Source organism: Rhea pennata, chromosome 2 (assembly GCF_028389875.1).
Source record: "Rhea pennata isolate bPtePen1 chromosome 2, bPtePen1.pri, whole genome shotgun sequence".
NCBI lineage: Eukaryota > Metazoa > Chordata > Aves > Rheiformes > Rheidae > Rhea > Rhea pennata.
This window is the reverse complement of record NC_084664.1, coordinates 134,646,904-134,658,200: the sequence shown is the minus strand read 5'-3', so window position 1 is coordinate 134,658,200 and position 11,297 is coordinate 134,646,904. Positions and strand designations below refer to the sequence as shown.

Genomic DNA, 11,297 nt, shown 5'->3' with positions numbered 1-11,297 from the left:
TCTCAGTTTGTATAGAGATCTTCACGATACACACATTTAACTTCATTTCACATTTTAAATGCTACATATTACATAGCTGTTTGGTACAGACAACAGCAGCATTCTAATGAGATTAAAATATCTGTACAGTCCTATATTGCTACAAAGCGTCATTTCGATATCCAACTTCCAAACTCTTTAAAGCTTTTCTTTTGCATTTGCAAGGTATGGAACACAACAGCATTGTAATGCACTACATTAATACAAATAACAGTCATAAGCCTGCATATATAGGTTGACAATAATTGTGTAGCATGACAGTTTTTACTCTTTTAAAAGATGATTGTGACTTATAGAGTAGATTATTTATTGAAGATAAAAATTAAAAGGGAGTTAAATTTTTTATTATTGCAACTGATGACCTTTACAGTTTCCTCATTGTTTAAAATGAATATAGTTTATTAAAAAAAAAAAAAAAAAAAAACACACTCTGCTTCCTCATAGCTTCCTGTCATATGTTTTTGTCTGTCTTTCTAGAACAGTTGTGCTTCTCTTAGATTCCCTTCAAGCTCATTATTTTCTCTGGTAGGTAGGCTGGACTGGTAACACAAGGGTGTGAGCCTCTTAGAGCTGAACTGAAGTAGTCACAGAAGAAAGAAAGATGGTTTCACTAAGTCGGAGTAATGTGCAACACTTAAGCAAGTAACACTTGCTTAAAAAAATATTTTGAACTCCTCTTGGAGTAGAATAAGCAATACTCTCAGCAGATGTTTTAAAAGTTTTACATGTGAACTGTCCCCTTATTTTGCAAGCAAATAAATGTCTGTTGCAATGTATTTCTAGTACAGTGCGACCTCTCTGGGTCTGCTATCATGTTCTGAGTAAATCTCATACAGCTACCACAAAGCTACTAAGTTAGTAACAGACTTAATCACGATTCTAACTTCACCTCATTAAGAAAGTCCAGGGTTACACATGCAGTCTGGGCTACTAAACTCTCTACATCATTTTCGTTCCTCTAAGGAGAGAATAAATAAAATTATTAAAGAAAAAATATTATAGAAACATAAGGTACAAAGTGTTTTGTAGTTCTCTGCTAACACATTTTCCATTAAAATCTTTTCTTTATAGCAGCTATCACATCTCAGTGTTAAGTGTTACTTTTTTTCAGAGAAAAGTAGACACTTTATTCTCTGTCCTGTAATGAGTGAAGTAAACTACCAGCATAAAGTGGCATTATTTTACTAATATTGTTTGTATTGTGTCATTTACTGTAGCTAAAAATCATAATAATGATGATGTATCCAAAAGTTAGATTTGGTAATGTATCCAACAGGAAAAAACTCAGTTTATTATTTGATTTGACAGGCACTTAATCATACAAAATGATGCCTAGATGGCACAGTGACAGACGAAGTAAAGAAAAATTAGGTTCCTTAACTGTGACATAAAGATCAGTGCTGTTTGGTGTGATTCCCTATAACCACATCCTCTCATAGATGTAGGGGGTGTGATCTTCCCCCATTCTTCAGCAATGAGGTGATGTCAAATTAGAAACCCCATAAGCTGACATCAAGTAGTGGGATGGCTACTTGGTCAAAATGCCTCCTTATCAACAGTCATTGTCACTGTTAAAAGTGTCATTTATGCTACCCAAGAGGAAATCAGCTTACTATGAAAAACTTCAGAGGACTGTTATAGAGCTGATAGATTTTAAAGTTACTGAATGTGAAATATAGGAAAGCCAGTAAATGATTTGCAAACTGCTTCATCAATTGCTGCCCAAAAGAGGAGCTGGTCAGTGTGTAATACAGCATACTAGTTGTTTAGAAGGTGAGACAGAAAGAAAGGTCAGGAGTGCAGGAAGCTATTTTAATTTCAAAAACCCCATGGCTAGCTGCACCTCAAATACTTCCTTTGCACTGGAAGGGACAAGCCACACAGATAGGCCACATAGTATAGGTACAAATTACACTATAGGCCTTTATGGATGAGACACATCTTAAAAATTCAAGGTGACAGATAATAAAGCAGCTAAGGAAGAACCTATTCTTAAGTTTGCTCTAAAAGTTCGTTTTATGTTTGAATGACTCTTGGTCGTTCTCATCATTCAGCCTTGTAATTAGAAGCTTGACCTTATGTCTCACTGGCACTGACCTTTAATTTGATTAATGCTCTCATTTGATGACAACCTAGGTGAAGCTGACAAACTTCAGAATATTTTCTATATTTGCATCAAATAAAGGGGCATGAGAAAGCAGCTTCTTGAGAAACTCTTCCCTAAGACATGTATAGAGAGAAGATCAGCAAATAAGCATATGTTTCTTTGTAAGCTACAAAAATCAGTAAGGGATCAAGCTTTTTCAGATTATCAGTTGCAGAAAGAAGTCTGCTCTGTCAGACACAAGCTGATGCCTCTCCTACAAGGAACAAATGCCCAACAGAGGCATCTCACAGTTCCAGGCAACACTCAAATTTCCCAGTAATAACTATGCATTTGAATTTCTACAGTCAGCTTCTCAACTGGCCTAAAAGCAGGATTTTCATATAGACAGGACTTCCACTTTTGGTCTGGTTTTCATTTAGTTTTCATCCAATGCAAGCAACACAAATATTCCTTTCCTGAACATTTTAGGGGAAAATAGACATTTTAGGAAAATTTCACTTAGAATACATTGATATGTGATGTATCCTAAACAAAATAACCTTACTGACCTAGAAGCTGCTCAGTTAAGTGGGTATCTTGTCTTTCTGTGATTACTAACAAGAACTAGAGCAGCATGGAAATCCTGAACTCCTGTTCCTAAGGCAGTCTGACAAGGATCAAAGTGCTTTTCTACAGGAATTCTGCCTTCTAGTTGGTAATAGGTTGTTGAACAGAAACCTGCAAAATCTAGTCTCAATTTCCATTAAAAATATTTTCTGTCTCCCTCTATAAATTGCAGACTTTTAGCAGGTCACAGACAATTGCCATAGAATTGGTAGTTGTTTAGCCATTTAGAATTGGAAGGGCATGTTTTAAAGATGGAAAGATTATGACCTATCACATTGAAACATCTCTAATCGAAGCACAAATAATTTAATGATGGTGTTAAAACAGCAAATAGTTTACCCCATAACTTCAAGTAACACAATCTGGAAAAGCCTCAGAGACTATAAATTACAGAACCCCTTCAGGTTAGCAAGCCAGAGCACTATGATCACCCTCAGCCCTATTGCCTCTTCATTGGATCTCTACTGAGCCTCAAGGTCTCCATATACTATCATGTGAGTTTGAAACAGAGATTTTAAGGGCAGGTTCTCTTGTGGTCCTATCTCCTTTACGTGTCACTCTTCCCTTTCAGTGAGGTTACTGTCACTTAAACTTCCCCGTTGAAACTCAAGTCTTCGTTCACCTCATCATCACAGTGTCAGGATTCCTTGTTGCAGGCTCACTGATTCCATCCTCCACAACACTGCCTCTCTCCCATGTTTTTTACAATACTCTTGTAAGAGTAATCAACTTCTATAACTGATATAATTTACAGACGCCCAGACTTTCCCTGTTTGCTCTCTGTTACCTACCACACCTAATTTCAAGTTCCCGTTTCAAACTCCCTGTTCTCCACAACCTCACACTTGGTTTCAGCTGTTTCGTCACCTCTTATTCACTCCATCCCTCCCATATTTCCTCTGCATTTTGCCCAACCAGGGGGTACCATCAGGCAATTCTCTGTGGTAGCTACTATGCCCGTGTCACATCCTTATCCTATTCTCACCTTCCTTTCACACTCTTTCAGCAGTGTGAGGAGGCCAGTAATTGCAAAATGGTGTAACAGGGCATCGGTGTGCAAATCCAGCTCTGCAAGTGCAAATCCAGCTCTGCACACCCTTCTCCTACGTTCCATCCCTGATCTGCCTTTTTAACATGTGTTATTCATGTGCATGCAGTTGGACAGTTTGTATAATGCCCGAGCCATCTAGTAAGATATATTTTAGCCTCCATAGTGATCACATCTTCCCCTCACTTTTCTGCTTCTTCTCTCCAGTCAGTACTGGTATCTCTTCATGTTGTTTTCAGATTAGTGAAAACACCAGTCCTGACACAGGGCCAATGTAGCAGCACCCCAAAAGCTTTCAGCCCTCCTGAAACCATGGGATGAGCAACGATGTACAGGATCCAGACCCTCAAGTGCTAGCTGAGCTCAAAATAAGTAGTGCAGCTAGAGTTGCACACCTTGTCACTTAATAGTTTTCACATGTAGCCTGAAGCAGATGGGAAAATCCATGAAAGCTAAACAGGGGAAAAAATATAAAAAAAATAAAAAAGGAGCCTTGAGAGCAAATAATTGTCTCTTACTTTCAAGTAATACAAGATGGATTGCAGGAAATGTGAGACTGTTACTCTGAAACATACTGAATTCCCTTCTCTTCCAAAACCTGTGTATTAAGCCTACACTGTTAATCACTACATTTTATCTGACCAGAGTGAGGAAAAAAGTGGGTCACAGAACCTTAGCACTGGAGACCCCTGAACTCCCACACTCAGACTAAACGTGCCAATTCTCAGGAGCGCAGAACCAGGAGCAGCTTCTGCTCCCTGACACTGTTCGCAGTCAGGCTGCCTAGCGCGCGCCGGCGGCACCTCACGAGCACGTCAGCTTAACTCCACTCGCAAGGAGGGAAACACGCATTAAAGCTAAGCATGTACACGGCCATTTACAGCTGCCGAGTCCAAATCTGAAAGGAAGGCTTTAACTTCAGGTTCCCCAAAATTGACCAGTACGTCACCGAGCAGTATTTGACGGTGCTGAAGCTGAAGGCTGCTCTGCATCCTCAGGCAAAGGGCGACAGGGACCTTGGAGGGCTCCTTGAGTGCGAATGCCATAAAAATGTAATTAGCATTTAGGAATACACAAAATCTGGAAGGCGCTGACACTTCCAATAATTTCTTTTATTTAAAATGCTGTTCATGGAGGGCCACCCCGAGAATTACTGATTTTCGCTAAAGGTCTCGTCTTTGGTACTGACCCCCCCCCTCCCCGCGGTGCTGCGCACCTCCGCGGGTCTGGGCAAAGCCGGCGGGCACGAGCAGGGCGCTCCGCCGCCAAACGGCCGTTAACAGCTGCCACGGGCAACGGACTGCTGACAGTCGCCGAAGGACGACGACGACGAACTCGCGGCCGCCACGCCGCCGGCCCGACGCGCGGCTCCTCCACAGCGCAACACGGCGTTTCCAACCTGCGGTTTTTAAACGGTGCGACACATGCCCACACCCCCCCCGCGCCCCGCCCCCGCGCCCCTCCCCCGCGGGGAGCAGGGTGACGTCATCCCTCTCCTGAGGGCGCCCGCCGCCGCCGCCGCCGCGCCGCGGCCCCCGGCCCCGCGCCCCCCCCCCACCGGGCACCGGGGAGGCCCCCGCGCCCCGGGGCGGCCCGCGCGGGACGCGGGAGCGGCGGGAGCGGCGGCGCCCCGCCGCCTCGCCCCCTCCCCCCACCGAAGACGTCATCCCCCCCGCGCGCCCCCGCCCGCGCCGCGGCTGGCAGGAGCGGGCGGGGCGGCGCCTCGAGGAAGCGCCGCGGCCGGGCAGCGGCTTCGCGCGCCGCAGGGCGCCGGCGCAGAGGCGGCGCGCCGGCGCGGTGGGGCGGGCGCGCATGCGCAGCAGGGGGGCGGGCGCGGCGGGCGGGCGGCGGGGCAGCTCCTGCGCTGACACCTGCAGCATGTGCCAGGAGCTGCAGCGGCAGCGGCCGCCTCTGCCTCTGCGCGGCGCGGCCGCCCCGCTCCGGCGCCGTGCGCGGCGGCGGCGGCGGCGGCTCCCGCGCCCGGCGCCCCTCCCCCCGCCCTCCCCCGCGTGTCGGTGGGTGCACGGTGACCTTACCGAGCGCGCATTACCTCACAGGTAAACACCAGCTGATCCGCCGTGGCGGCGGCGGCGGCGGCAGGAGCAGGCAGCGGCAGCCCACAGCGCCTTCCCGGAGGTAGCGATTCATTCATCGCCTCGCCCGCCGCGTCCGCGCCCCCCGCCCCGCTCCCCGCCGCCTCGGGGGCCCCGCGGGCCGGGCCGGGCCGGGCCGGGCCGGGGGGGGGCGGCTCCGCCTGTTGCCGCCGGCCGGGGGCGGCGGGGCGTGTGCGTGCGCGGGACGCGGGGCCCCGAGCTCGGTCCCCCCGCCGGCGGCGAGGAGGCGCCCGGGCTGTCCCCGTGGCTTCGCGCCTGCCGCGGAGCCTCGCAGCCGGGCGCGGGCGCGGCGGGCGGCGCCGCCCGCGCGTGGGGAGGCGCCCGCCGCGCCGTGGGGCCTCGCTGGGCGCCCCCCGCAAACTTCGGCGTGCGGCGGCGCTGCGGCCGGGCGGGCTGGGGCGGTACCGTGCGGGTGCTCGCGGCGCGGAGCCGCCGGCACCCCGAGCTCAGCGTGGCTGGAGCCTGCGGGCAAGCCGTACGTGGGCGCCGGGTGCGTCTCGCAGCGTGGGCAGCGCTTGGGGTGGTTTTACTCAGCATTTAGGAATACGCGAAACGGGAGACTCGGAAGTTTTTAAAATGGCATGTTCGCGAGGTAAAAAGTGTTACAGCGGTGTCACAGGCTTGCCGTTTCCTGACTTTAAATATTGTGTGGTGTTCGCCGTTCTGTAACTTACTCTTGTTGAAACTCTCTGTCCGCTCTCCCCCTTGCTGTCCGAGCGTCGAAGTAGTTGTGTGATGATGGGGGGAAAGGCACAGGGTCTGTATGTTAACGCTGTCGTAGCTACGGAGCTGCTTCCTCAACTTTTACCTGAATGCCGGGTTGTCTCTCGCACGTAGATCCAACGCCGAAGAGCGCACACGTGCCTGTGCGCCCGCTCGCTAATAACATGGTGGCAAGTGGAGAAAACTGAGTGCTAGACACTTTAGTGCTGATATCTCACTTTCAAAGGGTAGGTGAGCATGAGATAAAAACCAATGTCATTCTATTTTAAGTTTGTCTTTATATTGCTCCTCAAAAGAGAATGACCCTGCTGACAAGTCTTTGGATTTCACTCTGCTCTTGTTGCAGTCACCAGCAAAGTTCTCATATTTATCCAATATCAATATTTAATGCACTAGAGGAATGTGTATTTTTATGTGGACTTTATTTAGTTTTATTCTCTTTATCATGAGAGAAAGTTAAAATCAAAGGACTGAGTGCCTAAAAATAAATCTCTCCATCCTATGAGAAGTCATACATAAAATACCAGCTCCTGACCTGACCTCTTAACAAGAAATAACTATAATCAGAGCGAGGTGCTACATTTTTCGGTGACAGAAGTAAATACAAAATTACATACATGTGCACGCATTGTGATCAGAGGCAAATGGATAAATCATGCATGTAATGCTCAGGGTGGGTGGCTCTGCAGTGGTGTGTAATCATTTCCACAAGCAGGTTTTGATGTGTTATTGTTCGTGTGCACCAGTGCCCAGGATGCCTAAGCTGCGTGATCAACCCATGCTGGATTCTACCCTCTTGAAAGTATCTCAGGCCCAGATCCTGAAATAACTGTGTGGCTGTGAGCTCTACATACTAGTGTAACTTACTGATTTCACAACTAGAACAAAAGCAATAAAAAGTACCTTATGGTAAGGTGCTAGATAACAATCTGTTAAGCTTTAGAAGAAAACCGAGGATGGATTTTGTTTCATCCAGCTTTTAAAAAATTTTTTCTTGACTAACAATTTCCCTGGTTTGTACAGCTGTGCACTGTTAGAGATTATAGATTGGATTGTCTCCTTCTATCCATTTTATCCAGTCTAAGTCTATTCAGAATAGCCTATAAGTGTCAGTACTGATCTGTGACTACCATGCCAGGCAAAGTATCAGATAAAATTTCCCTAAATCAGTGAATATATACCAACACGAAACTATCAGAAGAGTCCGATATTTTGTTAAAAATAGTTGTCATAAACATAGAGCATCCTTCTTTCAGGAAAAAATAGTCTTATAGTTGCCCCTGAAAGTTTCTTTCTTCTCTCTCAGCAGCTTTTAGTTAGGAATGTGAAGCTAGCAATTTTGGAATGAGAACTATTCTGGAGAAACTTTTTGTTCCAGTGACTAATCTCCCAGTCTTTAATTCTGTAGTGTTAATCTTAGCTTGTACATATACATGCTATTAACATTTGGCAAGAACTCTTTTCTTCAGTAAGGCTCCTTAAGTATATTTCTTGGTGTTGCAGAGTTAATTCTAATGGCTATGTTTTAAACTGTTGCACTTTGCTTTAATTACATATGTTTCTGTCTCTAGGAATAGCAGCAAAAGTAAGTGGTAATGTTACATTCCAATTAATTTTGCTGTGCAAATGTAGATTATGGTTAATGGGTAAGTCTGGCATGTACTGCATGACTTGTCATGTTTTTCCTGGAGAGGAGGAATCTTGGGACTTGAGTCACCATGGAAGAACATGGAGCCCTGAAGGCATGAAACTGGTGCAGTGGAGTGATGAGTCAGACCTCTTATATTTAAATTTGGTACTATGTGGTATTCATGTACTGGGTATATTGCATTCATTGTGAATCTGGGCAAGTAACTAACAACTGGAAAAGTTGCTTAAAGATTCCTCTGACACTGGGATGGTATTTCCTTTGCAGAGTTGACTCTACTTTTATTGAAATGAAAGGTTATTGGTTATGATCATGTGGGAAATCATGCTATATTAATTTGCCAAGCAAATCAGGTTTGCCTGGCAATAGGAATTCATTGTTATATAGTCACACATCAAACTAGTGTGACCTAATACTTACCTTCTTGCTTTCTGCACTCACATAAGCTTTCTTAGAGTCCTGAAGTTGCGTGAAGAGTAGAGGAGTTGGAACAGCATTGCATCCTCACAGGCCCTGGTGTCTGTCTGTGACAAATGACTTCTGTCTCTTATGAGTGTTGTTGTGGAGTGACAGCTTGGTTCCTGACCCCAGAGGAAACTGATGTTACTGCTAAATAAATGTAAATAATAGAATGCAATGTAATAATACAGAGATGATAGCCTCAGAAATACATTAAACGGAGAAAGTGAAGACTGTTCACTGTTTTCCAAACCAAAATAAAGCCTTACATCAGAGATGTTTTGAGTTAGAGAGTTATTCTGAACTTCCTTGAATAACGATCTTTAACGCCATCTTCTCAAGCTAACAGAGCGTGAAAGTTCCTTGATTTTTAATGATTTGGAAGTAGATGTTTGAAATTCTGTCCAGTTTCAGAAGTAGCACAAGAATGACCCTTTAGCTAGACATATTGAGATGAGGGACAGGGGGAACCAATTCTGTAATCGGAATGGCCTGGAAGAATATAATGCAATGACCATCCCTTCAACTTCATTGCAAAAACTCCTAGGGAGAATGGATTGGAAAAAAATACATGGGATTTTTATGGGGAAATCATAGCAGAGCATTATTGATCTGTATAATTTTAAATCTCTTGAATGTAATCAGTCACCATTTTGTGATTACCACAGACACCAGGACTGGATTCAGGGAGTGGAGGGTTGCTAAAGGTCTTGCAAAAAAATATTGTATCTTCCTGCATTGCCTTAATTAGGGAAACTGTGACAATGAAGACATGTTGGAAAACATGCAAGAAAGATGCACCGATTTAGATCTAAATCATACCAAATTCCAAATTTGATTTGGAAATTCCAAATAGAGCATAGATGCTTTTTTTCTTCTTAAGTTATTAAATACGCTTATTGTATTCTGTGGTGTATAGATTCTAGAGTGTCACATGTGGAGAAGCATAACCTGATATCAGCGCAGGAGTGGTTTGGCAGTCTAAGCAATTGAGATGAACTGCAAAGCCACTTGCAAAAATTTCTTGGGCATTTTGATGGTTTTCATGTTGTGGTTTGGAGATCAACAAACCTGAAATCTATTCTGCTGGTGAAGAAAGTGAGTTCAGAACTGGAGATCTCCAGAGAAAACTCCTGTCTCAAGTCTAGAGATACAGAGACCTAAGGAATGCCTTCAAATACCTAGTGTTTGGATTTCGTTACCTTAGAATTGGAACACCATGGAGCTGCAAGATGATATCCTGTCCCCTTGAAACTGATAGCATTTTGCTATTGGCTTCAGTGGAGCCAGGGGTTTGCCCCAGTACTTAAGATAACCAGGACTGAAATATATAGAGCTACATCATTCTCTCGTTCATGATTACATAAATTTAGCACTAGTGCATTTCCCTCCTCACAGCGAAGAGAGATTACAACTCTACTACCTCTCCACAGCATATCCACAACTCCTGGTAGGGAAAAGAATTATTTGATACTGTTCCAGTGTGCTATTCAAAACCTTCACCATTCATGCTATAATGTCATCTTCTCCTCCTGTATCCACTATGTTTATACTGATTATATGACAGATGCCACTGATAGTTGACATACCTGTGTGTACGCTATAAGGACTTACAGAGAAATTCTTACCTACTGGTATCTTTTATTGTGCAGAGACTGCATTTGTGTAAGGGTACTCTGTACAATCAGAACAGCTTGTAAAAGGAAACGCAGGGCCTTTTTAATTGTTCAAAAGAGATTACAACTTAACAGAATTCCATCCTATAATACATAAAGTACAAAAATAAAGGCTCTTTTCAGTTAAATCCTCTGCCAGATAGATGCCAAAAAGCAGCGTAATATCTCAAATGATTTTTTTTAATCTTCTTAGCTAGAAAAGATGTCAGAAGAGCCAAAGATGGAGATCTACAAAAACAAAGCAGAAGACTCTTGGAGTTTCTTCATGTAGTGGTCTGGATGTCTCTACTTCTTTTACTTAAAATGAAATTCAGACTTCAGAAGCACACTTGATTTTCTTTTCTCTTGGCGCTGACAAGCTCTGCTTTAGCTTTGTTGTCTAAAGAGGTAACAGCAATTAAAATGTGATGTGATAGCAACTTTTGTAAACTGTTTTGTGATGTCAGAATCATAAGATTTTTCTGACACAATAGAAATTATCAGCGGAAAGGAAGTCCTTCAGCATTACACTAGGTTTTTCGAAAGCTCAGCCGGAACTTTCTCCTGATTTTTGCTGACCCTTCTGACACTGAGGTATGAGTGGAGACTCATCTGCACAATAAAACTCTTTTATAGTCAAAGTATAGTTAAGTTACTTTAAATAAAAGCCTGATGTAATTTTGTCTTTGGGCCTTGGTGGGGATCAGAGGAGCTGCTGGTTTAGTGCCAAAATTTGCTTGTCATACTTACAGGCGAATAGATCCATTGAAAACAATGAGACCATATTGAACTGTTCACCTTGGTTTGTGCAGAAAAGTGGAACTGTTTTTGCACCATGCTCTTGCCATCTGAGAGGATGTGTGAGCTGCTTCCAGTTGCTTTGTTCCCAGCCGAAAAG

General features: G+C 44.5%; 1 protein-coding gene across 1 annotated transcript in view; it reads left to right on the top strand.

The window, feature by feature from the left end:
• Window positions 1-5,830: 5,830 nt before the first annotated feature.
• Window positions 5,831-11,297, top strand: part of DTNA (dystrobrevin alpha) — a 222,817-nt gene continuing 217,350 nt past the window's right edge. Inside the window, exon 1 of the mRNA XM_062570397.1 lies at window positions 5,831-5,936. The gene's annotated coding sequence lies outside the window, so the exon portion shown is untranslated. The remainder of the gene's footprint in view (window positions 5,937-11,297) is intronic.